At 42.0% G+C, this 27319-nt stretch overlaps 1 protein-coding gene and 1 non-coding gene across 5 annotated transcripts in view; one reads left to right on the forward strand and one right to left on the reverse strand.

Moving 5' to 3' along the window:
* Nucleotides 1–26883, reverse strand: part of SMIM14 (small integral membrane protein 14) — an 80166-nt gene extending 53283 nt beyond the window's left edge. Inside the window, exon 1 of one of the 4 annotated variants that reach the window (XM_005554709.4) lies at nucleotides 26660–26883. The gene's annotated coding sequence lies outside the window, so the exon portion shown is untranslated. Of the gene's footprint in view, nucleotides 1–14983; nucleotides 15108–26395 lie in introns of those variants that run through there. The other 3 variants (XM_074039573.1, XM_065544880.2, XM_065544879.2) reach the window with 3 other exon arrangements.
* Nucleotides 9004–9065, forward strand: LOC123573767 (U7 small nuclear RNA). Its single transcript, XR_006698501.1, has one exon. It is a non-coding gene; the product is annotated as a U7 small nuclear RNA (small nuclear RNA).
* Nucleotides 26884–27319: the final 436 nt, after the last annotated feature.

Consider the following 27319-nt stretch of genomic DNA (forward strand, 5'->3'; position numbering starts at 1 on the left):
GCTTTCACGTTTGATTGTATATATCCAACACAGAAAACTCTGACAGTAAATATAACCTACCCTTATATATAAAGTTCACCAGTATGCCGGGCACAGTGGCTCACGCCTGTAATCCCAGCACTTTGGGAGGCCGAGGCGGGTGGATCATGAGGTCAGGAGATCAAGACCATCCTGGCTAACATGGTGAAACCCCGTCTCTACTAAAAATACAAAAAATATCGTGCCACTGCATTCCAGCCTGGGCGACGGTGAGACTCTGTCTCAAAAAAAAAAGTTCACCGGTAAATTCCTGTGTCTCAACTGTCTTTTCTTTTTTGTTGTTGTTTTTTCTTTCTTGAGACGGAGTTTCGCTCTTGTTACCCCAGTTGGAGTGCAATGGCGCAATCTTGGCTCACTGCAACCTCCACCTCCCAGGTTCAAGCAATTCTCCTGCCTCAGCCTCCCAAGTAGCTGGGATTACAGGCATGCGCCACCACACCCGGCTAATTTTTTATTATTAGTAGATACTAATAATACTGTGTTGGTTAAAATGAAGATATTTTACTAAGATTTTCTTATTTTTTAAAAATTTGAGACAGGGTCTCACTGTGTCACCAAGGCTGGAGTGCAATGGCACAATCACAGCTCACTGCAGCCTCGACTTGCCAGGCTCCAGCTATCCTTCCACTTCAGCCTCCCTAGTAGCTGGGACTGCAGGCACCTGCCAACATGCCTAATTTTTATATTTTTGGTAGAGACGGGGTTTTGCCATGTTTCCCAGGTTGGTCCTGAACTCCTGAGGTTAAGAAATCCACCTGCTGGCCTCCCATAGTGCCGGGATTATTGGCATGAGTCAACAAGCTGGCCTTTTACTAAGGTTTTTATAAAACAAATTCAAATACAGAAATGACCACCTCTGTAGCCTCTGAACACAGAACTTTAAGAAAGCACAAGCACACTGGCTTTCATAAAGAAAGGGAGACTTGTTTTTATCACTGTATTACCCACCAAAATTGTAAAACATGGCTATTTTAAAATCTCTTTTTAATTCATTAAATTAACAAAATCAGACTCCACCACCACCCCTAAAAAAAAAACAGAGCTTCTGGAGGGCAGAAATCTTAGTCATCATCTCTGAACACCACCTATACTGCTTAGCCACAGCACTCACAGAATAAATATTTACTGAATTCTTGACAATGTTTATTTTCTCTACTTCTATATGTGTCAGGAACAAGTAAATCAACTAGAATTTTAAATTATACTTCAGTCTTAATTAGCCTCCAGTAAAATGAGAAAGTATATTTATAAATAGGACATTCCTCAATAGTGCTACACTTCTGTGGAACTTTCTTCCTGTAAACTTGAGCTGTTTTAAGTACTACTTGGTTTTCAGTTAACAGTTTCCATTTTAAAATCACTGGGGTTTTTTTTTGAAAATAGGATGAACACAGTTCTCTTTTGATGAAGACCCAAAAACAAGTGTCAACACAAACCAGCAGCTAGGCACCAGAAGAAAAAAACTTAACCAGTCCCACCGCACATTTAAATCCCGTGGTCTCCAGAGACATTAAGCTGCTCTATCCTAGGCAAGACAGAACAGTGTGACTGAATCAGAACTTTAGTAAATCTGCCTCAGTAAGGTCTTTGATAGAAAGTAATTTAAAACAATGTTTCATCTTGTATGTTTCACAGACTTGTTCATCTCCCCAATATATATCCCTAATGTTAGAGAACAATGCCAATACCAAAGTCATGGGGGGCTTGATCCTTGAGGACAAGCAGCTTCAAGACTTGTTTCTCAAAAACGTGCAACAGGTTATAAAGGTCTAAGTCATGAAAACATAAATAGTTTACTAAGAAAATTCAAAATAGCCAGGCACGGTGGCTCACACTTGTAATTGCAGCATTTTGGGAGGCCAAGGAGGGTGGATCACCTGAGGTTAGGAGTTCAAGACCAGTGTGGCCAACATGGTGTGAAACCCAGTCTCTACTAAAAATACAAAAATGTGCTGGGCATGGTGGTGCAAACGCCTGTAATCCAGCTGCTTGGGAGGCTGAAGCAGAATTGCTTGAACCTGGGAGGGTTATAGTGAGCCAAGATGGCACCATTGCACTCTAGCCTGGGCAACAAGAGCAAAATTCAGTTACAAAATAAATAAACAAATAAATAAAAGAAAAGTCAATAGAATCGAGGAGCAGTAAGGGAAGCAAACATAGGCATAGATGCAATAAAAGAGACAATAAGTTGATAATTATTGAAGTTGTGTTATAGGTTCTGGGGAGTTCCTAGGCTACCTTTTTTTTTTTTTTTTTTGAGATGGAGTTTTTGCTCTTGTTGCCCAAGCTGGAGTGCAGTGGCGCGATCTTGGCTCACTGCAACCTCTACCTCCCAGGTTCAAGCGATTCTCCTGTCTCAGCCTCCAGAGTAGTTGGGATTACAGGTGTGCGCCACATGCCTGCCTAATTTTTTGTATTTTTAGTAGAGATGGAGTTTTGCCATGTTGGATAGGCTGGTCTTGAACTCCCAACCTCAGGTGATCTGCCTGCCTCAGCCTCCCAAAGTGCTGGGATTACAGGCATGAGCCACTGCACCTGGCCCCTATGCTACTTTTCAAAAATTTTTTTATATTTCCATAATAGTCACTGAATTTGTATGTCAGCATTTTCCCATTTTTGTGATAGCAATCTGACTTCAGGTATATATTAAGCAACATGGTTTATAAGTGACTTTTTATGTAGCATTAAGGGCAAAATAAACATGTCTGAAGCTCTCAAACAATTCTTAGCACAGAAAAGCAGGGAAATAACATGACTGTTGAGAAGGCAAAAAGCAATTCCCCTTATTCTGCAGGTGCAGGTCACTTTCTCTCCTCTACAACTAACACCTTTCCTGGTAGAATTTGGCAGGAATAACTCAGCTGAGTCATACTGTTGCTACATGTGGTGAGGGAATTTTCCAGTGCTGTTAACCAATTTATCATTGCTGTTAGAACCTTAAGCACTCCAGCTCATGCAAGCTCATGAAAGAGATAAAGGGAGTTAAAATAGCCGATAGAGTCTCTAAAATGTTTTTTTATTTTTTAAAATTTATTTATAGAGACAAGGTCTTGCTATGTTGCCCAGGCTGATCTTGAACTCCTGGGCTAAAGTGATCCTCCCACCTTGGCCTCCAGAAGCATTGGGATTACAGGCGTGAGGAACAACGTCCGGCCCGAAAGTAAGACATTAATATTAGGGGAAGCTGGGTGAGGAGTATATAGTAACTTTGTATTACCTTTGCAACTTTTCTGTAAGTCTAAATTTATCGCAAAATAAAAATATTTACTTAAAAAATGTCAAGTCCAACAGACCTTTAAAAAATAAATAAATGGATGGAGGGATTTTTAGGGCAATGAAACAATTCTGTATACTACTACAGTGGTAGATATGTGTCATTATACATTTGTCAAACTCCGTAAGATGTACAATACCAAGAGTGAACCCTAATGTAAACTATGACTTTAGGTAAAAACGACTTTTCAATGTTTGGTTCGTTGACTATAACAAAAGGTTAACACTCTGGTGTCTGATAGTAGGGAAGCTATGCATGTGTGGGGGCAAGGGATATATAAGAACTCTATACTTTTTTTTTTTTTGAGACGGAGTCTCTCTCTGTCACCCAGGCTGCAGTGCAGTGGCCGGATCTCAGCTCACTGCAAGCTCCGCCTCCCGGGTTCACACCATTCTCCTGCCTCAGCCTCCCGTGTAGCTGGGACTACAGGCGCCCGCCACCTCGCCCGGCTAATTTTTTTGTATTTTTAGTACAGACGGGGTTTCACCGTGTTAGCCAGGATGGTCTCGATCTCCTGACCTCCTGATCCGCCCGTCTCGGCCTCCCAAAGTGCTGGGATTACAGGCGTAAGCCACCGCGCCCGGTGAGAACTCTACACTTTCTGCTCAATTTTCCTGTGAACCTAAAACTGCTCTAAAAAAAAATGACATTAAAAAAAAATAAACTAGGCCGGGCGCGGTGGCTCACGCCTGTAATCCCAGCACTTTGGGAGGCTGAGGCGGGCGGATCACAAGGTCAGGAGATCGAGACCATGGTGAAACCCCGTCTCTACTAAAAATAGAAAAAACTAGCCGGGCGAGGTGGCGGGCGCCTGTAGTCCCAGCTACTCGGGAGGCTGAGGCAGGAGAATGGCGTGAACCCGGGAGGCGGAGCTTGCAGTGAGCCGAGATTGCGCCATTGCACTCCAGCCTGGGCGACAGAGGGAGACTCCGTCTCAAAAATAAATAAATAAATAAATAAAAAATAAACTAAAAACCTGGATGTGGATCAATGAAACAAGACTGGCCAGGAGTTAAAGACCATTGAAACTGGATCATGGGTAACTGAAAATTGTTGAGTCCACTTTTGTGTATATTTTTTAAACCTATAATAAAAAGTATTTTTACAAACTTGTACCCTTAAGAATTACATTTCTATCACTCTGTTCTAAGGGACTGTCTGAATTGTGCATTACTGAATATTCAAAAAATTATAAAGAACCCAAATGTTGGTAATTAAAGCTATGGTACATTCGAGCAATGAAACATACTATGTAGTAACACGGTATAGCTAGCAAAACTGGCCTCTTGCTAACAGCATCTCTATAGTAGATTTGGCTTATTCTGCTAGGCTATTCCATTGAAAATAAAGAAGGGACATCCCTGAAAAGGGTTAAACATTCCCAATTTTGTTGTTGTTGTTGTTGTTTTGAGGCTGAGACTCGCTCTGTCACCCAGGCTGGAATGCAGTGTCGCCATCTTGGCTCACTGCAACCTCCACCTCCTGAGTTCAAGTGATTCTCCTGCCTCAGCCTCCCAAGTAGCTGGGAACACAGGCGTGTGCCACCACACCTGGCTAATTTTTATATTTTTAGTAAAGACAGAGTTTCACCATGTTGGCCAGGCTGGTCTCAAACTCCCGGCCTCTAGTGATCTGCTCCCTCAGACTCCCAAAGTGCTCAGATTACAGGAGTGAGCCACCGTGCCTGGCCACATTTTATAACTTGGGAGTTTCTGACTCTTGCTGCTCAGACTCCATTGTCATAACAGACAAAAACTGAATGCGTGACGTGGAAAGTTCTCTTTCCTTAAGTTAATCCTCCCTGGTACCCACATCAAAATATAACAGAAATGTGTAACCTGACTGTGAGCTTATCTTCTCTATACATCTTCCAATCCATTCCTTACATTTAAAACAGAAAAAAGAAAAGCAGTATTCTAAGGACCCAGAATTACTGCAACTGGATTTTTTCCTTATTTTTCTCAAGGCTGTAGTATAAAAATATGCACCCTTATTAAACCTCTCTACTCTTTTTGCCAATCCCTGGTTTCCTCTCTCCTTCAAAAAGGTTAGTTCCCCACTCCTTTTCCAAGAGCAACAATACTAAGAGATTCATTTCCCTCCTAAGAAATGAGTCAGAATTCCAGTATGCTCAGTGTGAAATTCCCGTGATTAAGGTTTTTAAAAATACGTAGAATTACTACCTACCAAGAATTTAAACTTGGGGAAAAATTATTATACATTAAACTCATTACACTGGTTATTGTTAAGATGATCAGGTATTGATTTTTTTTCTTATTTTCCTGTTTCTATACATATTACTTTTTAAACCAAATTATATATTTGCATATGTGTAAATATTTACATATATGTGCAAATTTGCATACATGTGTAAACAACAGATACTACCCAAAATAAAAATAAAATGCTGCTGTGGAAACTCCAATAACATTAGGAACTTAAGGCTAAGTTTTCATCAATGGAGAGATGTTTGCAAATAGTCCCAAACTTTTAGTATTTGAAAGAGGACCTAGGTGGCCTGGAGACAGAAGTAGTAAGGAGACTTTTTGCTGCATATGATTGTGTTTTCTGAAATTACACCATTTGAATATTTAACTATTCAAAGAGTATTAACTTTGTAAAAGAATAATCTTGAAGTTTCTTGTTCTTCTATCCACTATAACCATGAGCTCTAGGGATAAATAATTCTATATCAATGTACTCGAACTGAATATGTTAAATTGTCTTTCTATCATCACTGAAGTTGTTGGTTAGAGATAATATCTCATAAAAGGGATTGTAACTCTGTAGGTAAATGTTACAAAATTAACCATATCCCATCATCAATGAAGATATTAAAAAGTATATAAACAGGCCCTATCATGGATACTTCTAAAGTCAGCCTTTGACCTAAATCTGAGGCAATCATTGTTTGCAAAAATCAGTTTTCAAAGTTTACTTTTCCCTTCCCTACTTACTCTCTCTCTGGTGGAAGCTTTAACAGCTGAAGAGAATCTAAACAGTGAAACAGTGTATCTGAAACAGTGTATCTACCATAAACTACTAATATTGGTATAGTACTTTGTTAAATTAAGTTTAAAATAAAAGCAAATGGAAATTCATTTTTAAATTCCTTTTAAAAACACATGTAAGACCGAAAAAAATCAGGAAAATGACAATGCCTAGTTTTGTTTTTTATCTTTTCCCAAGGTGCATCTGCAATCAAATACATCATCTGGATGCTTACCATAGTTGAGATGACAAAGGAAAAAATGGTAGAGAAAGGAGAGAAGTAAGAGAGAATATTACTCCTGCCAAAGCAAGTACACTTCTTCAGAAATAACAAGTGGAGCCAACATAGAAACCTAAAACTATCAGTGACATCAAATCATGACCACTCAAGTCTTGGCAAATACAGAAAAGGCCCCCAAAACATCAAGAGAGGAATCATCACCAGGAGCTGCTGAGGAGAACTTACACCATCAAGAAAAAGGAAAAATTCACTGAAGCCCAACTCATTTGAACACCTTGATACTGAACACTGCAACACGCATGGGAAAAACAATGATGAGCAAGATGTGATCACCTCCAGATAACCTCAGTCTAATAAAAATGGGGCTCCAGGAACTGCACTTAAAAGCCCCAGAGTATTGGGAGGCTAAGGCAGGTGGGTCACAAGGTCAGGAGTTCAAGACCAGCCTGGCCAAGACGGTGAAACCCCATCTCTACTAAAAATACAAAAATTAGTCAGGCATGGTGGCGGGCGCCTGTAATCCCAGCTACTCAGGAGGCTGAGGTAGAGAACTGCTTGAACCCGGGAGGTGGAGGCTTCAGTGAGCCGAGATTGTGCCACTGCACTCCAGCCTGGGCGACAGAACAAGAGCGAGACTCCGTCTCAAAAAAAAAAAAAAAAAAGCCCCCAAGTAATAAAACTCACTCATTCTCATTCTCTTTTACCCACTGTCACTGATTACACTTCCCAAGCAGCAAGTATCATTGTATAATAGCTTTTATATTTTTTAGGTCTGGTAATTTACAGAAAGGACTGCACACTTTTTTCAACCTGCATGTTGGACCCTGAAGGGCTGTCAAGCCCCCCTCTTGAGAAGAAAGTGAGTGTGAATAGACTCAGTGGGAAGCAGCATTATGGAGTAGAGATTTGGGCATAAAATAGCAGCAGGGATGCATATACACCACATACCCACCTCTCCTGGCTGTCAGATCCTTTATAGTCCACAAGCCTGTCTTTGGAAAATATATGATATATTATCTCTAACCAACAAATTAAGTGATGATAGAGGGTAAGACCGTGTTTAGACAATTTAGCATATTCAGTTCAAAAGAAAATTGAAATATAATTAAATATATATTTTGAGAAAATTGAGATATAATTAAATATATATTTTGAGAAAAGAGATAAACTTTCTCAAAATATATACAAATATATATTTTTAATTAAATATATTTATATTTAATTATAAATATATATTTAATACATTTATTTATATTTAATATATATTTATACATATTTAATATAATGTATTTGTTTAATATATTTAATACATAAATATATATTTTAAAGAGAGAGGGACTCACGCTCTGTTGCCCAGGCTGGAGTACAATGGCAATCACAGCTCACTGCAGCCTCAAACTCATGGGCGCTCAAGTGATCCTCCCACGTCAGCCTCCTGAGGAGCTGGGACTACAGGCGCAGGCCACCACACCCAGCTGCTTAAAAAAATATTTTTGCTGGGCATGGTAGCTCATGCCTTTAATTCCAGCACTTTGGGAGGGTGAGGTGGGAGGATTGCTTGAGCCCAGGAGTTCAAGACTGGCCTGAGAAACAGCAAGACCCCATCTCTATTAAGAAAAATATATATTTAAAAATAAAAATAAATTTTTTTGTAGAGACGGAGGTCTTGCTATGTTGCCCAGGATGGTCGACATAGCAAGGCCAGGCTGATCCTCTGGCCTCAGCCTCCCAAAGTGTTGGGATTATAGGCGTGAGCCATTGTGCCCAACCTGGAATATACTGAATATAAAAGTGCTTGTGGGCTGCTATGTACTATAGGAATGTAATGAAAATGATATTTTACTATTACTGTTTCTACAACAATCCACTTTTATGTGGGAAGTGGTGAGTGAGTCCTGATGACCCTGTGTTAAATTTTTAAGGCCAAATGTCTTCCTTGTCCTGGCAGGAATAAACAAGTTTTTAAAAAAACAGTGTGCAGCCGGGCGCGGTGGCTCAAGCCTGTAATCCCAGCACTTTGGGAGGCCGAGACGGGCGGATCAGGAGGTCAGGAGATCGAGACCATCCTGGCGAACACGGTGAAACCCTGTCTCTACTAAAAAGTACAAAAAAACTAGCTGGGCGAGGTGGCGGGCGCCTGTAGTCCCAGCTACTCCGGAGGCTGAGGCAGGAGAATGGCGTAAACCCGGGAGGCGGAGCTTGCAGTGAGCTGAGATCCGGCCACTGCACTCCAGCCTGGGCGACAGAGCGAGACTCTGTCTCAAAAACAAACAAACAAAAAAACAGTGTGCAAACACACACACACAAACACACTTACAACCAGTAAATCAGATTTATAGAATTGTCTGAACAAATTCCCCTCAAAATATATTTATTTATATTTATATATCAAAATTGGAATCACAAATAAATGGGAAAGGGATTCTAATTTCAATAAATTCAGTGCTAGGAAAACCTACAGTGTTATAGCTCTTTCAGAATTTGTCTAATAGACTTTCCAGTTTTTGCTGGAAAGCTCCCCAGAAAAAATTCCAAACAGAAAAAGAAAACCTACTAGCAGTTAAGGAAGAAAAAAAAATCAGCAATTCTACCAGAGAAGTAAGGTTAACATTTATCTGATATTCAGAGAAGGACTTCCTACAGATACATACAAACTTTGCATCCATTAAAGTACAGATAAAACGCAAAAAAGATAAATACCATGAAAAATATCAAATTTAGGACACAAGACTGTGCATTAAAAAAAAAATCCCAAGTAAAATTTAAAAAGCAAAAGAATTAGGGGAAAAAAACTCCAAACATTCCACTAATATGGCTGGCAAAGACATTTTAAAAATAAAGAGCAAATGCAAACCAATTCTTTAGTAAGATGCAGCCATTTATACACTGCATTGGAAATTACAAACTATGATAACTTTTCTGGCAATACAAATCCAGATGTTAAAAAACGTGCATGCCCTCTGAATAAGTCCAGTTCTAAGCCTATCAAGGAAAATAATCTGAAGTACAAAGATTTATATACAAAGACGGTTATCATGGCTTTAAAGTAGTGAAAAATGGGGATAATCTAAATATCCAGCTAAAAAGAAATATTTAAATTGTGATACACACTGTAAAGTATTATACAGCCAAATGTTTCTTTTTTTTTCTTTTTTTTTTTTTGAGAAAGGCTCTCGCTCTGTCACACAGGCTGGCATGCAGTAGAGCAATCATGGCTCACTGCATCCTTGACCTCCCAGGTTCAAGTGATCTGATCCCAAGTGGCTGGGACTATGGGGGCACATGTTACCATGCTTGGCTTTTTTTTTTTTTTTTTAAGTAGAGACGGGGTCTCATTATGCTTCTCAGGCTAGTCTTGAACTCCCAGGCTCAAGTGATCTTCCTGCCTCAGCCTCAAGCGATCTTCCTGCCTCAGCCTCCCGAAGTGCTGGGATTACAGGAATGAGCCACCACATTCAGCCTCATTTTCTTTCTTGATAATATGAAGGAATGATCACAACATAATGTTAAAAGCATATTAAAAATGGCATAAAAATAAACATAGCAAATGCATGTTTTAATTTATTTTTATTAATTTATTTTTTGAGACAGAGTCTCCCTTTTTTGCCCAGGCTTGAGTCCAGTGGCACATCTCGGCTCACCGCAACCTCTGCCTCCTGGGTTCAAGTGATTCTCCTGCCTCAGTCTCCTGAGTAACTGGGATTACAGGTGTGTGCCACCACACCCAGCTAATTTTTTTTTCATTTTTAGTAGAGACAGGGTTTCACCATTTTGGCCAGGCTGGTCTTGAACTCCTGACCTCAAGTGATCCGCCCGCCCCGGCCTCCCAAAGTGCTGGGATTACAGGCATGAGTCATTGTTCCTGGCCTGCAAATGCACATGTTTTTAAAGGCATAGGAACACACATACAAATGAAAAGGCTGAAAGAAAACATAACACTTTAACATCTGTTATCTCTGGGTGGCAGGGTTTTACTTTTCACTTTGTACAATTTTCAAATATCATATAATGGTTACATATTGACTTTTATAATCAGGAAAAAATTTTTTGGATGCAGCAGCTAAATCCAGGGAATGTCACTCAGTTTCTTCAACAAATAAATGGCAATAAATAAATAAATCTTAAGAGATGGCAGGGGAATGGTTACAGATTAAAACTAAATTAAGAGATACCAATCCTGATTCAAACCAACCTAGTAAAAGGACATTTATGAACTATCAGGAACTTTGAACACTGTTGAAATGACATTGTTACATAAGTACAATGTCAATGATCACATCCAAAAAGAGTCCTTATCTCTTAGGGATCTCACTAAGTATTTTCAGTTAAAGTGATACAATGCCTGGGGTCTAGTTTAAAATAAACCTGCCAAGAGGGGAGAGGTATGGATGAAACAAAACCACCATGAGTTTAACTGTTGAAGGCAAGTGATGGGTCCACAGAGATTCATTACACCATTCTACCTTTTAGTGCTAAAAATTTCAAATTATTAATACATAGAAGTTTTTTTAACGATACATTTTTATAGAAAAACAATTATCTCCCCCTCTTCTCCCCCACTCCATGCAAGCAGAGCTCTTCCTGAGAAGGGGGGGAACAACACTGGCTAATTCAAGGCCAGAATATGAAAACTCTCTTTATTGTGATTTTAAAGAACGTGATTTATGATAAAGTTACTTTTCACATAGCCAGCCAAATCTTCACAGTGATGAAGAACAATATCACAAGTCTTTCCATGTTAAAAATAGGCCAGGTGCAGTGGCTCACACCTGTAATCCCAGCACTTTGGGAGGCCGAGAAAGGCAGATCACCTGAGGCCAAGAGTTCAAGACCAGCCTGGCGAACACGGTGAAACTCCATCTCTACTAAAAATACAAAAAAAAAAAATTAGCTGGGCGTGGTGGCACACGCCTGCAGTCTCTGCTACTTGGGAGGTTGAGGCAGGAGAATCACTTGAACCCAGGGGCAGAGGTTGCAGTGAGCGGAGATTGCGCCACTGTACTCCAGCCTGGGTGACAGAGCAAGACTCCATCTGAAAAAATGAAAAAATAAAAATAAAAACCCTCAGCAAGAAGAAAATGTAATAAATGCAATGCAATCTGATGTGCTAAAAGAGAAGAAAAAAAAAGAAGAAAATGTACAGTAACAATTTAGAAGGTATGCAATTATTCATAACCATTGCCTGCTCAGTAAAAAAGAAAAAAAAGGTTTAAAAAAATAGAATGTGGCCCCGGCGCGGTGGCTCAAGCCTGTAATCCCAGCACTTTGGGAGGCCGAGACGGGCGGATCACTAGGTCAGGAGATCGAGACCATCCTGGCTAACAGGGTGAAACCCCATCTCTACTAAAAAATACAAAAAGCTAGCCGGGCGACGTGGCGGGCGCCTGTAGTCCCAGGTACTCGGGAGGCTGAGGCAGGAGAATGGCGTAAACCCGGGAGGCGGAGCTTGCAGTGAGCTGAGATCCGGCCACTGCACTCCAGCCCGGGGACAGAGCGAGACTCTGTCTCAAAAAAAAAAAAAAAAAAAATAGAATGTATGCAATTAGTTTTTATATAACAGAAAATAGAGATACTGGTCAATGAAATGGGAGGCCAGAGGAAGCATTCTATGCATTTTTATCTTAAAAAGCATCAATAAGTAGTTGGGATGACTTTTATCAGATTACTCAAAGTCTCAGTATAATAACATACTCATACACAATACTTTTTACAAAATATTCAAAGCTGATTATTCTTTTAACACAAATGGCTCTCAAATATTGCCACACCTAGTTTATGTTCTAATGTAGCTTTACTACTTTCACATCTTAATAAGAGCCCTTCTGATAAAAATCAAAGCAGGAAAATTTTGTTTTTAAAATGAGGAACACAGCCCCAGCTAAGGTAGTAATTTCACCAAGATCACACATCTAGTATATGACAGATCTTATACAGGAAGTCACATTGTAAATTCCTGACCAGGACTCATTCACCATCTGCCAGATATGACCAATCATGCTAGTTATGTTTGTTTCACCCTTACAAAGACAACTTTAGGGCAGTACAGAAATTAGATAACTACCAATTAACTTAATATTAGTTCATCCGGGTGCAGTGGCTCATGCCTATCATTCCAGCACTTTGGGAGGGCAAGGGAGGCGGATCACCTGAAGTAAGGAGTTCAAGACGAGTCTGGCCAATATGGTGAAATCCCATCTCTACTAAAAACACAAAAATTAGCTGGGCATGGTGGCGCGCCCCTGTAATCCCAGCTACTTGAGAGGCTGAAGCAGAAGAATCGCTTGAACCCAGGAGGCAGAGGTTGTAGTGAGCTGAGATCACACCATTGCAATTGTACTCCAGCCTGGGCAACAGAGCAAGACTCCATCTCAAAAAAAAAAAACAAAACTTCCTATTAGTTCTTAGCAATAAAATACTTTTCTCTTAAACTACATTTGCATCTGTAATGGTAAGTAGGCAAGAAAAGGATGCGGACTTGGCTGGGCATGGTGGCTCACGCCTATAATCCTAGCACTTTGGAAGGCCAAGGAGGGCAAAAAAAAGACTGGTGTAGTGGCGCGTGCCTGTAATGCCACCTACTCGGGAGGCTAAGACAGGAGAATTGCTTGAACCTGAGAGGCGGAGGTTGCAGTGAGCTGAGATCACGCCATTGCACTCCAGCCTGGGCAACAGGGCGAGACTCTGTCTCAAAAAAAAAAAGGATGCAGACTCAAGTTCAAATTGGTCAATTACTGTTTGCTAAAAATTATTCTAAAGCTATACTTGGGAGAAGTTAAAGACATACAAAATTTAAATGATGAAATAAACCCCATTATATGCCCTTAATATCACAATTCTCTGTGATCAAAACTCACTCAGGATTAAAATTCCCTGAAACTCATCATTACAAATTTTTGTTTTTCTTTTTTGAGACGGAGTCTTGCTCTGTTGCCCAGGTTGGAGTGCAGTGGCACAATCTCGACTCACTGCAATGTCTACCTCCCGGGTTTGAGTGATTCTCTGCCTCAGTCTCTCGAGTAGTTGGCACTACAGGTGCGCACCACCACACCCGCCTAATTTTTGGTTTTTTTTAGTAGAGATGGTGTTTCACCATGTTGGCCAGGCTGGTCTCGAACTCCTGACCTCAGGTGATCAGCCTCCCAAAGTGCTGGGATGGCAGGCATGAGCCACTGCACCCAGCCCATCCCTGAAATTCTTATACAATATTTTTACAAGAAAGCAAAAGCTTAAAGACACCCTTTTCAGAGGGCATACTATTCAAAAGGAAGAAACTAGAGCAGGCGAGAAGGGACAACAGAAGTTTATTTTCCACAGAGTACAACAGGAATATATAGAATAAACTAGGTCAGCATGGCCAGAGGCCTGTGCAAGATATCACTGTATAGATCAAGTATAGATTAGTACAGGAGTCCCCAAACCCCAGGCCATGGACTGGTGCTTGTCTGTGGCCTGTTAGGAACCTGGCAGCACAGCAGGAGGTGAGGTGCGGGCCAGTGAACATTACCACCTGAGCTCTGCCTCCTATCAGATCGGCGGTGGCGTTAGATTTTCACTGGAGCGACTGCACGCAAAGGATCTAGGCTGCACGCTCCTTATGAGAATCTAATGTCTGATGATCTGAGGTAGAACAGATTCATCCCAAAACCATCCTCCCCCCTCCCCCCACCTCCGCCCTGGCCCACTGTCTGTGAAAAAACTGTCTTCTATGAAAATGGTCCCTGGTGCAAAAAAGGTTGGGGACCACTGGATGACAGTATACCAACTCTTCATTTATTTATATTCAACAAACCACAACTTCAAAAGTAGCACTATAACAACTTTGGAGATACAGCAGTTCTCACCCACTCAATTAAAGAGGAAAGGACTGAGGCTCTGAAAGCTTCAGTAATTTGCCCAAAGTCACACAGCACAGGAGGTGGGATTCAAACGCCCTGTCTTCTCTCACTTCTCCTTTCTTGAAAAGGATGTATCTAACAAGCTCTCAGGGGACTAAGTAACCAGCAAGAGAGTTCAGAGGAGGATACAGAAGAAACAAAGGTAGCTTTTACCATCAAGAGCTTGCAATCAAGTTAACTGTTAATTTAAATAATAATTGCCTACCAATATATAATTAACAACTAAATAAAAGTTACAAATTACCTTTGTGATCACTACTCCAGAGAATGCTCAAAACTCAAGAAAAGGAGAACACTCTTCCCCTTAACCCTCTATTCCATCGCTACTATGCTTAACTCTTCAAGGTCAGAGAGAATTTCCTCATCTTAATGTTTCCATTTCTCTGCAACACATGATTCTGTTCAAGATTCACCCCCCAGGGTGCCACCATTTTTCTAGAAATTCTCATTAAATGTGACCCTATTTTCTCAGGTGCCTTAGTCTATTGGGCTGCTTAAACAAAATAACACAGACTGGGTAGGTTACAAACAACAGAAATTTACTTCTCACGGTTCTAGAGGCTAAGAAGTCCAAGATCAAGGCACTGGTAGATTCAGAGTCTGCTGAGGACCCACTCTCTGGTTGGTAGATGGTGCCTTCTCACTGTGTCTTACTATGGTGGAAGAGGGCGAGCAGCTCTCTGAGCCCTCTTTTATAAGGGCACTACTCCTCATCATGAGGGCTCCACCCTCATGACTTAATCACTACCCAAAGGCCCACCTCCTCCTAATACTATCACACTGGGGGTCAGGATTTCAAATATGAATTGTGGGGAACACAAGCATTCAGACCAAAGGACTGTCTTAAACATTACCCTCTCTTTCCTTGGTGACCTTTTTTTCTTTACCTATATCTGACTCCTATTCTAGAATCACTTTAGACTACACTTGCCAAAACATCATGGGATAGCAGAAAGAACATCCTTAGACAAAGAACTTAAGGCAGTACTGAGAAATATTAATAGATAAATCACTTAGCCTCGTTGTGACTTCAGTTTATCCATAAAACAGAAGTGATAATTGAAACTATTCATTTTAAACACTTGTGCAAAGATCAAGTGAGAATTTGTAACAGTACTTAATAAACTGAAAAAGTTTTAAAACTTGGGGTCAGTTGAAGACCAAACTATCTTTAACCCTTAGCCAAAGTTCTCTGTATAGCGCTCTGGAGTGTGTATGTTTCACTGGGGCCAAAGCCATCACTCATCTGCATAAAAGGGAAAGAGAAGAAAGAGGTCTTCTATTCTTAATCTTGGTCTCTCACCTACTAATTTCCTGTCCTTTCCTGGCTGCAGTTTACTCTTATACAATCCTAAGAATTCTCTCTGCCTGGTCAAGGTCTAGGGTTAAAACTGATCATAAATAGTCGAACAAAGGAAAGCTTTTCAATTAAATCATCTTTGTTTGTATTCAATATTATAACCATAAGTTTCATAATTTGAAAACGTTTTCTAAAATTTCCACCCCAGAGGGCACATGTCATCAGGACCTCCTGTGTCACCCAGAGAAAATTTTTAAATCCTAAAAAAAAAAGCCAGGCATGGGGACTCACACCTGTAATCCCAGCAGTTTGGGGGGCCGAGGCGGGTGGATCACAAGGTCAGGAGTTCAAGAGACCAGCATGCCAATGTGGTAAAATGCTGTCTCAACTAAAAATATAAAAATTAGCCGGGTGTGGTGGCGCGCGCCTGTACTCCCAGCTACTCAGGAGGCTGAGGCAGGAGAATTGCTTGAACCTGGGAGGCAAAGGATGAAGTGAGCCAACACCACGCCATTGCACTCCAGCCTGGGCAACAGAGTGAGACTCCATCACAAAAAAAAAAAAAAAAAAAAATTATACCCAAGAATATTTACTAGTCATATTCTAAATTTTAACATTGTAAACTCAGGAAAATATGGCCGAGTGCCGTGGCTCATGCCTGTAATCCCAGCACTTTAAAGGAGGCTGAGATGGGCAGATCACAAGGTCAGGAAATCAAGACCAGCCTGGCCAACATGGTGAAACCCCGACTCTACTAAAAATACAAAAAAAAAATTAGCGGGGCATAGTGGCGCACGCCGGTAGTACCAGCAATTCGGGAGGCTGAGGCAGGAGAATCGCTTGAACCTGGGAGGCGGAGGTTGAAGAGAGCCGAGATCGTACTACTGCACTTCAGCCTGGGTGACAGGGTGAGACTCCATCTCAAAAAACAAACAAACAAACAAACAAATACTCAGGAAAATGTTTTTCTTTCTTTCTTAGAGCAGGAGTCTCCCTCTGTCGCCCAGGCTGGAGTGCAGCAGCACATTCTCAGCTCACTGCAACCTCCACCTCCTGGGTCCAAGTGATTCTCCCAAGTATCTGGGATTACAGGTGCCTATCATCACACCCAGCTAGTTTTTGTATGTTTAGTAGAGACAGAGTTTTGCCATGTTGGGCAGGCGGGTCTTGAATTCCTTACCTCAGATGATCCACCTGCCTCAACCTCTCAAAGTGCTGGGATTACAGGCGTGAGCCACTGTGCCCAGCTAGGAAAATTTTTTCATAAATCAGAAACAGAAAAATTTCAGGCCAGGCCTTGTAATCCAAGCACTTTAGGAGGCCAAGCTGGGTGGATCACCTGAAGTCAGGAGTTCGAGACCAGCCTGGGCAACATGGTGGAAACCTATCTCTACTAAAAATACAAAAATTAGCTGGGCGTGGTGGTGCACATCTGTAATCCCAGTTACTTGGGAGGCTGAGGCAGAAGAATTGCTTGAACCCAGTAAGCAGAGGTCGCAGCAAGCCAAGATCACGCCACTGCACTCCAGCCTGGGTCACAGAGCAAGACTCTGTCTCTTTAAAAAAAAAAAATCCATATTATGTTGATCCCATATAATAGTGGATACAAGTTACTTATAAATGATTTTTTTGTTTTTTGTTTTTTTTTTTGAGACAGGGTCTCTATTGCCCAGGCTATAGTGCAGTGGCGTAATCATGGCTCATTGCATCCTTGACCTCCTAAGCTCAAGGCATCTTCCCACCTCAGTCCCCCAAGTAGCTAGGACTACAGGCGTGTGCCACCACAATGGCCCCACTTATAAATGTTAAGAAAGCAGTAGGTTTTTGTTTTGAGATAGGGTCTCTGTTGCCTAGGCTGGAGTGCAGTGGTGTGATCACAGCTCCCTGCAGCCTCAACCTCCCCAGCTCAAGCAATCCTCCCACCTCAGGCTCCGGAGTAGCTGAGACCACAGGTGCGTGCCATCACACTCACACAATTTTTTTACTTTTTTGTAGAGACGGGGTCTCGATGTGTTGCCCAGATAGGTCTTGAACTCCTGGGCTCAAGTGATCTCCCCACCTCAGCCTCCTATATTGCTGGGATTGTAGGCACGAGCCACCATGCCTGGCCAGAAAGCAGTTTTTAACAGCTGGATTACAAAATACTAGTGTGTTCTAAACTTGAGAGGTATATTACAAGCAATGGTACTAGTTTGTTAATGATGCATGTTATCTAAATAAATTACAACAGAATCAAGACTTTTCCTTAATATTTCATTCACATGCTTGTCTATATGATTTCTCTGAGCAGAAAGAAGCAGAGTGCTGAGGGCAGTGACTCACACCTGTAAAACCAATACTCTGAGGGGCTGAGGTAGAATGGCTTGAGCCTAGGAGTTTGAGACTAGCCTGCCAAGGTGGTGAGACCGTCTCTATGAAAAACTTTAAAAATTAGCCAGGCATGCTGGCATGTGCCTTCTTATGTAGTAGTCCCAGCTACTCAGAACGCTGAGAAGGATCACTTGAGCCTAGGAGTTCAAGACTACCGTGAGCTATGATCACACCATTGCACTCCAGCCTGTGTGACAGAGACCCCATTTCTAACTAAAATAAAAATGAAAGAAGCAGAGTATGGCTACTGCTCTCCAAACTATGTAACGCACAGCCTCCTTCTTCCATATCATAGCTGAGATGACATGTGCACAAAGACGTGCATAAACATCATTAGTCATATTGGGAAAAATGCTTAGAACTACCATGATAAAGAAAGCAATTATTGGGCCAGGCATGGTGGCTCACGCCTGTAATCCCAACACTTTGGGAGGCCAAGGCAGGCGAATCACCTGAGGCCAGGAGTTCAAGACCAGCCTGGCCAACATGGTGAAACACTCTCTCTACTAAAAATACAAAAATTAGCTGGGCATAGTGGCGAGTGCCTGCAGTCCCAGCTACTTGGGAGGCTGAGGCAGGAGAATCACTTAAACCCAGGAGGTGGAGGTTGCAGTGAGCCAAGACTATGCTCTGTGCCATTGCACTCCAGCATGGGCAACAAAAGCGAAACCCTGTCAAAAAAAAAAAGACAGAGAGAGACAGAAAGAAAGAGAGAGAGAGAGAGACAGAGAGAGAGAGAGAGAGAGAGAGAAAGAAAAGCAATTGTTAACAAATAAAATGAATAAACAGATTTTAAAAGTCTGTTCAAAATTTCAAGCAAGTCAGTTTCTTCTACATTACCTTTCCTAAGAGTAACAAAGCAGCAAAATATGTATTGTATAAAAAGCAAACTTGTTTTTGCCAGGGCATGGTAGCTGTAATCCCAGGACTTTGGGAGGCTGAGGTGGGCAGATCACTTGAGGTCAGGAGTTTGACACCAGCCTGGCCAACAGAGTGAAGCCCCATCTCTACTAAAAACACAAAAATTAGCTGGGCATGATGGCAGGTGCCTATAATCCAACTACTCGGGAAGCTGAGGCACAAGAATCACTTGAACCTGGGAAGTGGAGGTTGCAGTGAGCTGAGATCGTGCTGCTGCACGCCAGCCTGGGTGACAGAGTGAGACTCCATCTCAAACAAACAAAAAAAAAGAGTAAACTTGTTTATAAAAACTATATTGTAGTCGGGCGTAGTGGCTCACACCTGTAATCCCAGCACTTTGGGAGGAAAAGGCGGGCGGATCACAAGGTCAGGAGATCGAGACCATCCTGGCTAACACGGTGAAACCCCATCTCTACTAAAAATACAAAAAAATTAGCTGGGCATGGTTGCGGATGCCTGTAGTCTCAGCTACTCAGGAAGCTGAGGCAAGAGAATGGCATGAACCTGGGAGGCGGAGCTTGCAGTGAGCCGAGATCCTGCCACTGCACTCCAGCCTGGGCCATGGAGGGAGACTCCATGTCAAAACAAACAAGCAAGCAAACAAAGAAAAAAACTATGTTGCAAGATAAAACATGATAGCAGCCAGAACATTGACCTCTAAGTCTGGTGCATATACCAAGAAGATGCTTACTGCATCCGTAATTCGATTTGAAACACCTTTATTCACTATTAAATTTTGAAAGCTCTGCACTTGTAATACTTGTCAATGAGTGCAGTCAAGCATAAACCAGCTTTATTCTGCCATTCTGTATTTTTACAAAGCTGAGACACATCTGTGCTTTGGCCTAAATTTAAAAAAAAAAAAAGGAAATGAAAATTCAATATGAAAATAAGCAATAAGAAGGTAACTTTCTCCAAAACAAAAGAACAGAAGTCTTAAATGTTATCAAAAACATATATAAGTCCTACTATACACCTAAAAATTGGTTTAGAAAAATATACTTTCCCAGAGAGTTAATTTTTAAAAAATAAAATATACATTTATAATTTAAAATTTAAATACCAAAAGTTAAAAAAAAAATGGAAAAAAGGAGGTACTTTCCTCTCCTCAGAGACAGCTTCTATTAAAAACCTTCATGTCGGCCGGGCGCAGTGGCTCATGCTTATAATCCCAGCACTTTGGGAGGCCGAGGTGGGCAGATCACATGGTCAAGAGATCAAGACCATCCTGGTCAACATGGTGAAACCCTGTCTCTACTAAAAATACAAAAATTAACTGGGCGTAGTGGCACGTGCCTGTAATCCCAGCTACTTGGGAGGCTGAGGCAGGAGAATCACTTGAACGCGGGAGGCGGAGGTCACGATGAGCTGAGATCGGGCCACTGTACTCCAGCCTGGCGAAAGAGCGAGACTCCGTCTCAAAAAAAAAAAAAAAAAAACCTTCATGTCTGACCGGCACGATGGTTCATGCCTGTAACCCAGCACTTTGGGAGGCCGAGCCAGGTGGACTGCATGAGCTCAGGAGTTTGAGAACACCCTGGGCAACATGGCAAAACCCCAACTCTACAAAAAATACAAAAATTAGCCAAGCGTGGTCCCAGCTACTAGTGAGGCTGAGGTGGGAGGGTAGCTTGAACCTGGGAGGTAGAGGTTGCAATGAGCCGAGATCGCCCCACTGCACTTCAACCTGAGTGATAGAGTGAGACTCCCGTCTCACAAAAAAAAAAAAAGAAAGAAAAGAAAAAAAGACAAATCTTTATGTCTCAGGAAGATTTTAGAATTCAAAAAATACCAAAAACAAACAAATAAATAAAAATGTTTAAAAACTTCATGTAACATTTTCTAAGCATATGCAAGTATATATATATGCTGTATATACTTGTTGAATTATGATTAAAATCATTTAAGAAGTCTCAGCCGGGAGCAGTGGCTCACACCTGTAATCCCAGCACTTTGGGAGGCTAAGGCGGGTGGATCACCTAAGGTCAGGAGTTCAAGACCAGCCTGGCCAACATGGTGAAACTCTGTCTCTACTAAATATACAAAAATTAGCCAGGCATGGTGGCGCATGGCTATAATCCCAGCTACTCAGGAGGCTGAGGCAGGAGAATTGCTTGAACCCGGAAGGCAGAGGTTGCAGTGAGCTGAGATCACTCCACTGCACTCCAGCCTGGGCAACAAAGTAAGACTGTGTCTCAAAAAAAAAAAAAATTATGAAGTCTTTAATATACCTTCTATTTGTAATTAGACTGGCTGCTGTAATTATTCAGTTTTTAGGTTAATTATTTAAAGCCATGGTTCACCATAATATTATTTATAATTGTGGAAAACTGGAAACTACATTCATGCCCAATATTAAAGGAAAACTTCAAGTAAATCTGTTTATTTAAAATATCTTTGGATGCAGTGGTTCACGCCTGTAATCCCAGCACTTTGGGAAGTCAAGGCAGAAGGATCATTTGAGCCTAGGAATTCCATACCAACCTGAGCCTGTCTCCACAAAAAACAAACAAACAAACAAAAATTAGTGTGGTAGTATGCGCCTGTGGTCCTACCTACTCAGGAAGCTGAGGCGGGAGAATCGCATAAGCCCAGAAGGTTGAGGCTACAGTGAGCCATGGTTGCGCCACTCAATTCAATAGTAAAACACAAATCAAAGGAGAAAATGTAGGAAGAACTCTGATGATTTGATCAACACAAAGTAATAGGTTTTGTGTGTGGGGAATGAGCAGGTAATACACAAGTAAGAAGAAAATGCTCCAAAATTACTTGAAGCCTGGTGGGCTCTCAGCACTCAATACAACAATGCAAGACCTAGGAGTCTTTGCAGAATGTTTTTTGTTTCTTTATTTTTTTGAGACGGAGTCTTGCTCTGTTACAAGGCTGGAGTGCAGTGGTGCAATGGCTCACTGCAACCTTCGCCTTGTGAGTTCAAGTGATTCTCCTGCCTCAGCCTCCCGAGTAGCTGGGATTACAGGCATGCATGACCACGCCCAGCTAATTTCTGTATTTTTAGTAGAGAAGGGGTTTCACCATGTTGGCCAGGATGATCTCAATCTCTTGACCTCGTGATCCACCCGCCTCGGCCTCCCAAAGTGCTGGGATTACAGGCATGAGCCACCGCGCCATGCCACAGAATGTGTTTTAAGGTCATCTCCTGTTTGTGCAACTTCAGGCAAAAAGACCAACAAAACAATGGACTTCATTAAGGACAGGATTGGAAAAGGAACAGAAAACACTACCATGTCCTGAACAAAAACACGGCCTCTCTTAATGTACTGAACACAATTCTAAACTCTGTAGTTCTGAAGCAGTAGGGTACAGTGATTAAAAAGACTTGGGTTTCAAATTCAAGTTTCCGCCATTTACTGTGTCTCATTGTCTTCATGTGTATGATACCTACATATCTGAGTTGCTTTGCAGTTATATGAAAACATGTAATAGTAATTTTTAGCATAACGTTTGACATATAAAGCAGAGTTCCAAAAAAATGGTAGCTATCACTACTATAAAGAATCAATCTTCCAAAGAAAAGCCACTAAAACATTGAGAGATTCTCAAAGTTTGATATGCATTAAAATCACCTGATTTATTGAAAATACAGATTTTAAAGACCCATTTCTCCCAGAAATTAATTCCACAGGTCTAAAGTAGAATATAAGTGTACTCTGACCCAAACACCAAAGAGAATAAGGCACTGCCCTATAAAAAGAGGCTGAAAATTAGGGTTTTTTCATGGGGAAAAAAACAAAACAAAAAAACAAAAAAACGGCCTACGATAGACAGTATGTTCAAGAGGAATACAGACATTTCACTAAGTTCATTTATTCAACCAGCATTCACTGAGTACCTACTGTGCAGTGAAAAGGACAGACAAGGTCTCATATTCACAGAGCTTAATTTCCAGGGTAGGAGACAGAACATTTTTTTAAAATTCCATATATTGATAAATGCTGTGAAGAAAATAAAATACAAGGGAGAGATTGGTCAGTCTCCTTGAAGAGGCAACATCCGACCTAACACCTGATAACACAATGGTATCAACCACAGCAAGATCTGGGAGAAGAGTACTGAAGCCCCAGGGTGCAGCAAATGCAGACGCCCTGCAGCAAGAACCAGCTTGGCAACTTCCAGGGACAAAAATGCAAGTGGGATTGATACACAGGAAGAAACTCACGTGGCCAGGCTCCAGGGTACTGAACTAAGTAGAAGGAAACAAGGTAAGGTAAGAGAGGAAGGCAGTGCCGAAACTTGTAGCGCCTGGCAAGCTTTGGTAGAGTTTAGATTTTATTTTGAATATGGATGGAAAACTTTCAACAAGGGGGTGTCAAGGTAATTTACATTTTAAAGGATCTCTTAGGCTAGTAAGGGAAATGCACAATAAAAAGCCAAAGTGGAAGCAGGGAGACCAGGAGTTCCTGCAATAGATCAGGTAAGAGACGAAGATAACCTGGCAAAGCTGATGGCAGTAGGGATGGGAAGAAGTGGACAAATCTAGAATACATATTGAACACTATAAGCCAAATCAAAGAAAAAGAAACTAGGTTGTATAATGAGTAGTAAACATCTAGGACTGCTCATCCAAGCACTGCAAAATGAAAATAGAGATTTAAAGATTTCAGGTAAGTTTATGAGGCTCAAACTCAAAATAAGTTATTAGCAGATTTAGGATAGTTCATGGCATGTACTTATCCTTTGAAGTTGAGATGAAGAGGACATTTCCTTCCATAGCAGGCTCTTTTGGTGCCAACTGGTAACTCAATGTATATTAAGTGTGATGTGGGCCAGGCGAAGTGGCTCACACCTGTAATCCCAACACTGTGGGAGGCCAAGGTGGGCAGATCATTTGAGGTCAGGAATTTGACACCAGCCTGGCCAACATGGTAAAACCCCGTCTCTACTAAAAATACAAAAATGAGTCGGGCGTGATGGTGTGCACCTGTAGTCCCAGCTATTCAGGAGGCTGAGGTTGGAGAATTGCTTGAACCCGGGAGGCAGAGGTTGCAGTGAGCTGAGATCCACCACTGCACTCCAGCCTGTACAATAGAGCAAGACTCCATCTCCCCCCCACAAAAAAAAAGTGTGATGTGTAAAGTTAAAATCTTCCAGGACCTTACTGCCTGGATCCTGAACATCTGATCAGCATTTGGAACAGGGTATAACTACGGAATAGAACTAAATCTTTACCCAAATCAAACCACTGAGTTAGCAAAAACGACTTAAACTTTCATATTATCCTCAGGCTGTGCTTTCTTTCCCAAGAGCCAAACAAGTGAGGCCTTACTTTGCCACACAATGCATATTAATTTCTTAAATCGTGCATTATCATAGAGATTTGTCAGGAAACCTTTTAAAACCATGCTTTTAATAATTATGGTTTGCCAAACATAGAAGTCCTCCATTATCCACAAGGGATACACTCTGAGAAACCCCAGTGGGCTGGACCTGGTGGCTCAGCATGCCTGTAATCCTGGCATTTTGGGAGGCTGAGGCCGGAAGATCACTTGAGATCAGGAGTTTGAGACCAGCCTGGACAACACAGTGAGATCTCGTCTCTATTAAATTTTAAAATTAAAAAATTATAAAACAACCCCCTCGTGGATGCCTAAAGCCCATATAGTGAACCCTATATATGGACTGTTTTTTTCCTATACACATCTATGATAAAATTTATAAATTAGGCACAGTAAGAGATTGACAACAGTTAATAATAAAATAGAACAGTTATAACAATATACTATAATAAAAGTAATGTGAATGTGGTCTCTGAAAATATTATTGTATTTTCGAACTGTGGTTGACCACAGAAACTGAAACTCGGGAAACCCCTAAAAGTGAAACCACGGATAAGCGGGCACTACTGTACAGTGAATACTCCCTAAAATTTAAGGTCCGAAGTCCATGTCTGAAAACTTTAAATTATTACTCAAAAAAGAAGTATTAGAATGTGAAAAAGCAGGTTACGTACTGAAAAGCATATGTGGTATGATACCACATTTGTATAAAATATATAAATGCAAAAAAGTAGTTTAGAAGGGTATAAACTAACATTTTGGTGATCTTTGGGTGGCAAGATTATTGATTTTTTTTCCCATCTGCTTTTATCAACATTTTCTCTATTACACAAAGTATTTCGTATAACCAAAAATATTAGTTATAGGCTAGCATAAAAGGTAAAAAGCTGAAAAAGAACTTCAAGAAATTTTTCCTTCTTCTAAATCAGAAGGATTCCAACTGCAGTAGTAAGAAAAAAAGATCTCAATGGCAAACACTGAAGAAAAGATTGGTTAAGAGATTCATGTTATACCACAAGGACATACCCTTCAAGGAAATAATCTAAACTCGTAACTCTTACTGGTTTGATAAGGAGCAATTAACTATCACGTACTGTTGTTCTTTCTTGCTGTTAACCACACAAACACCTCAATTAATGAGTTCTCGGGGGCGGGGGTGAAGCGGTGTTCTTTTTAAAAACCATGTTGGAAAAAAGAGGAAAAAAAAGTTAGGACAAAAAGGTTTGGTTTTCTGGTCGCAGTGCTGTGGAGGGCCGCGGAGAGCGGCAAGTTCGGAGCAGGCTACACTAAAGGAATCTGCGCGGCCAGCCACCCTAAATGGAAGGGAATGCAAAGCCTCCTGCAACCTCCACAGCGCCGGGTGGCGAGAATGACTCCTAAGCGTCGCAAGACTCCAACACCTGGAAGGTCTTACGCTTTCCAAGTTATGTGTACAGCTGCTAACTGTTTCTGACAATAACACACAAGAACTGGAAGGACTCTTCTGCAAATGTAGCTATTACGTGTGTGAAGCTCAACCAACTCTCTCGATGCAAAAGTAAGACATTCTAATAAGGCCACAGCCTCGGTTTTGCCAACTGGGGTAACTGAAAACATCCTACCGACTCTCTACAGCTAACAAACCGTCTCTGCTAAAATCCTGGCACATATAAACAGCCACTTTGGTGAAGTCTGCCTTTAAACAGCAACACGGGACTTCGGGTACAGCTGGTAACCAGTTTATCACACACTATTAGTTCCAATAAAAGGTGCTGCTACCTCTTCACTGTCAGCCTTGGTTCCACCTACTGAACAAACAGAAAAAGGGGATCCCTTAAATTCGAGACACAATAGGAGCTAAAAAGCTCTCGCTTTCAGGGTGGCAGCTTTCTTGTCTCACTTATCACAACAAAGGATGCATCCTAGTGACTTCACCGTACCCAGAAAGGGCTGAGGGAGACGGTAAACAAGATAGTGTGGATTTCGGGATTTGTGAGTTTTTCCTTCCAGCTACGACTCTCTTTTTACTCCATTATACGTCTCCACCCGTGTCGACAATCTGATCCTAAAAATAAAACCATCCGTGGCTACCTTGCCCTTTCCTGCCAAGCACCGACTATGACATCCTGCAGAGAAAGCCCAATTGCAGACTCTGCGGGGGGCGCGGGCTCGGCAGCAGCGGAGCTTCTCCCAGTGCAGAATCGCCAGCCCGGCCGGGGAATCGCTAAGCCCGAGAAACAGCCCTGTTCTGCCGCAGCCGCCGCAGTCCCCGAGAGCCTGGGGAGCCCCCAGGAAAAACTGGGGCGAGGGAAGGGTGAGCCAGCAAACGCTGGTGGGAGAGGGGGAGACACTCACCCGCCCAGACAACAACCGATGGGGCGGGGAGGATGGGGGCCGGGACCGAGGCTCGGCAGAAAGACCGCCTGGAGCTTCCAGAAGGCTGCGGCTGCTCCGGACGCTGCTGCCGCTGCCGCTCCTGGCTGCCGGCTTCCTCCCCCTCCTCTGTTTTGATTCGAGTGACCACGTCACTCTTAGCCACAAGACCCGGATCTGATGGCTCCCGCGGGCGGCAGTGCAACAGATGGCAGCGCCTGGAGACTCCAGCGGCCCCGCCTGCCGAGCATGCGCACGCCCAGCGCCTGCCTTGTGCGTCTCGGGAAGCCCGGCGGGAGCCTGCGGCTTCAGACGCCTACGACACGCTGTGCGTGGGGGCGCGGAGCGCGGGGGATGTAGTTCCGGTTGGGAGGGGTGTGGCTGAGGACTGTGAAGCAATCGGGGCGAGGCCGGTTGTGTGTTGAACTCTTCCGCGTAGCCTGTTTCGTCGGCGGCGGACAGTGTTTTCTAATGTGTCTCCCTTTGCCCGAGCTAAAGGTTTTCCTCGACGGAGTCTTTAGAATACCGTGGTAGATGTAGACGTGGTTACAGATTGATGTTTGTTGAGGCAGTCTACCCCTGTAAAGTGCTTTTGGTTACTCAGGCCCGGATGGAAATTGGAGATGGGGATTACAAAAATAC

Source organism: Macaca fascicularis, chromosome 5 (genome assembly GCF_037993035.2).
Source record: "Macaca fascicularis isolate 582-1 chromosome 5, T2T-MFA8v1.1".
Classification (NCBI taxonomy): Eukaryota; Metazoa; Chordata; class Mammalia; order Primates; family Cercopithecidae; genus Macaca; species Macaca fascicularis.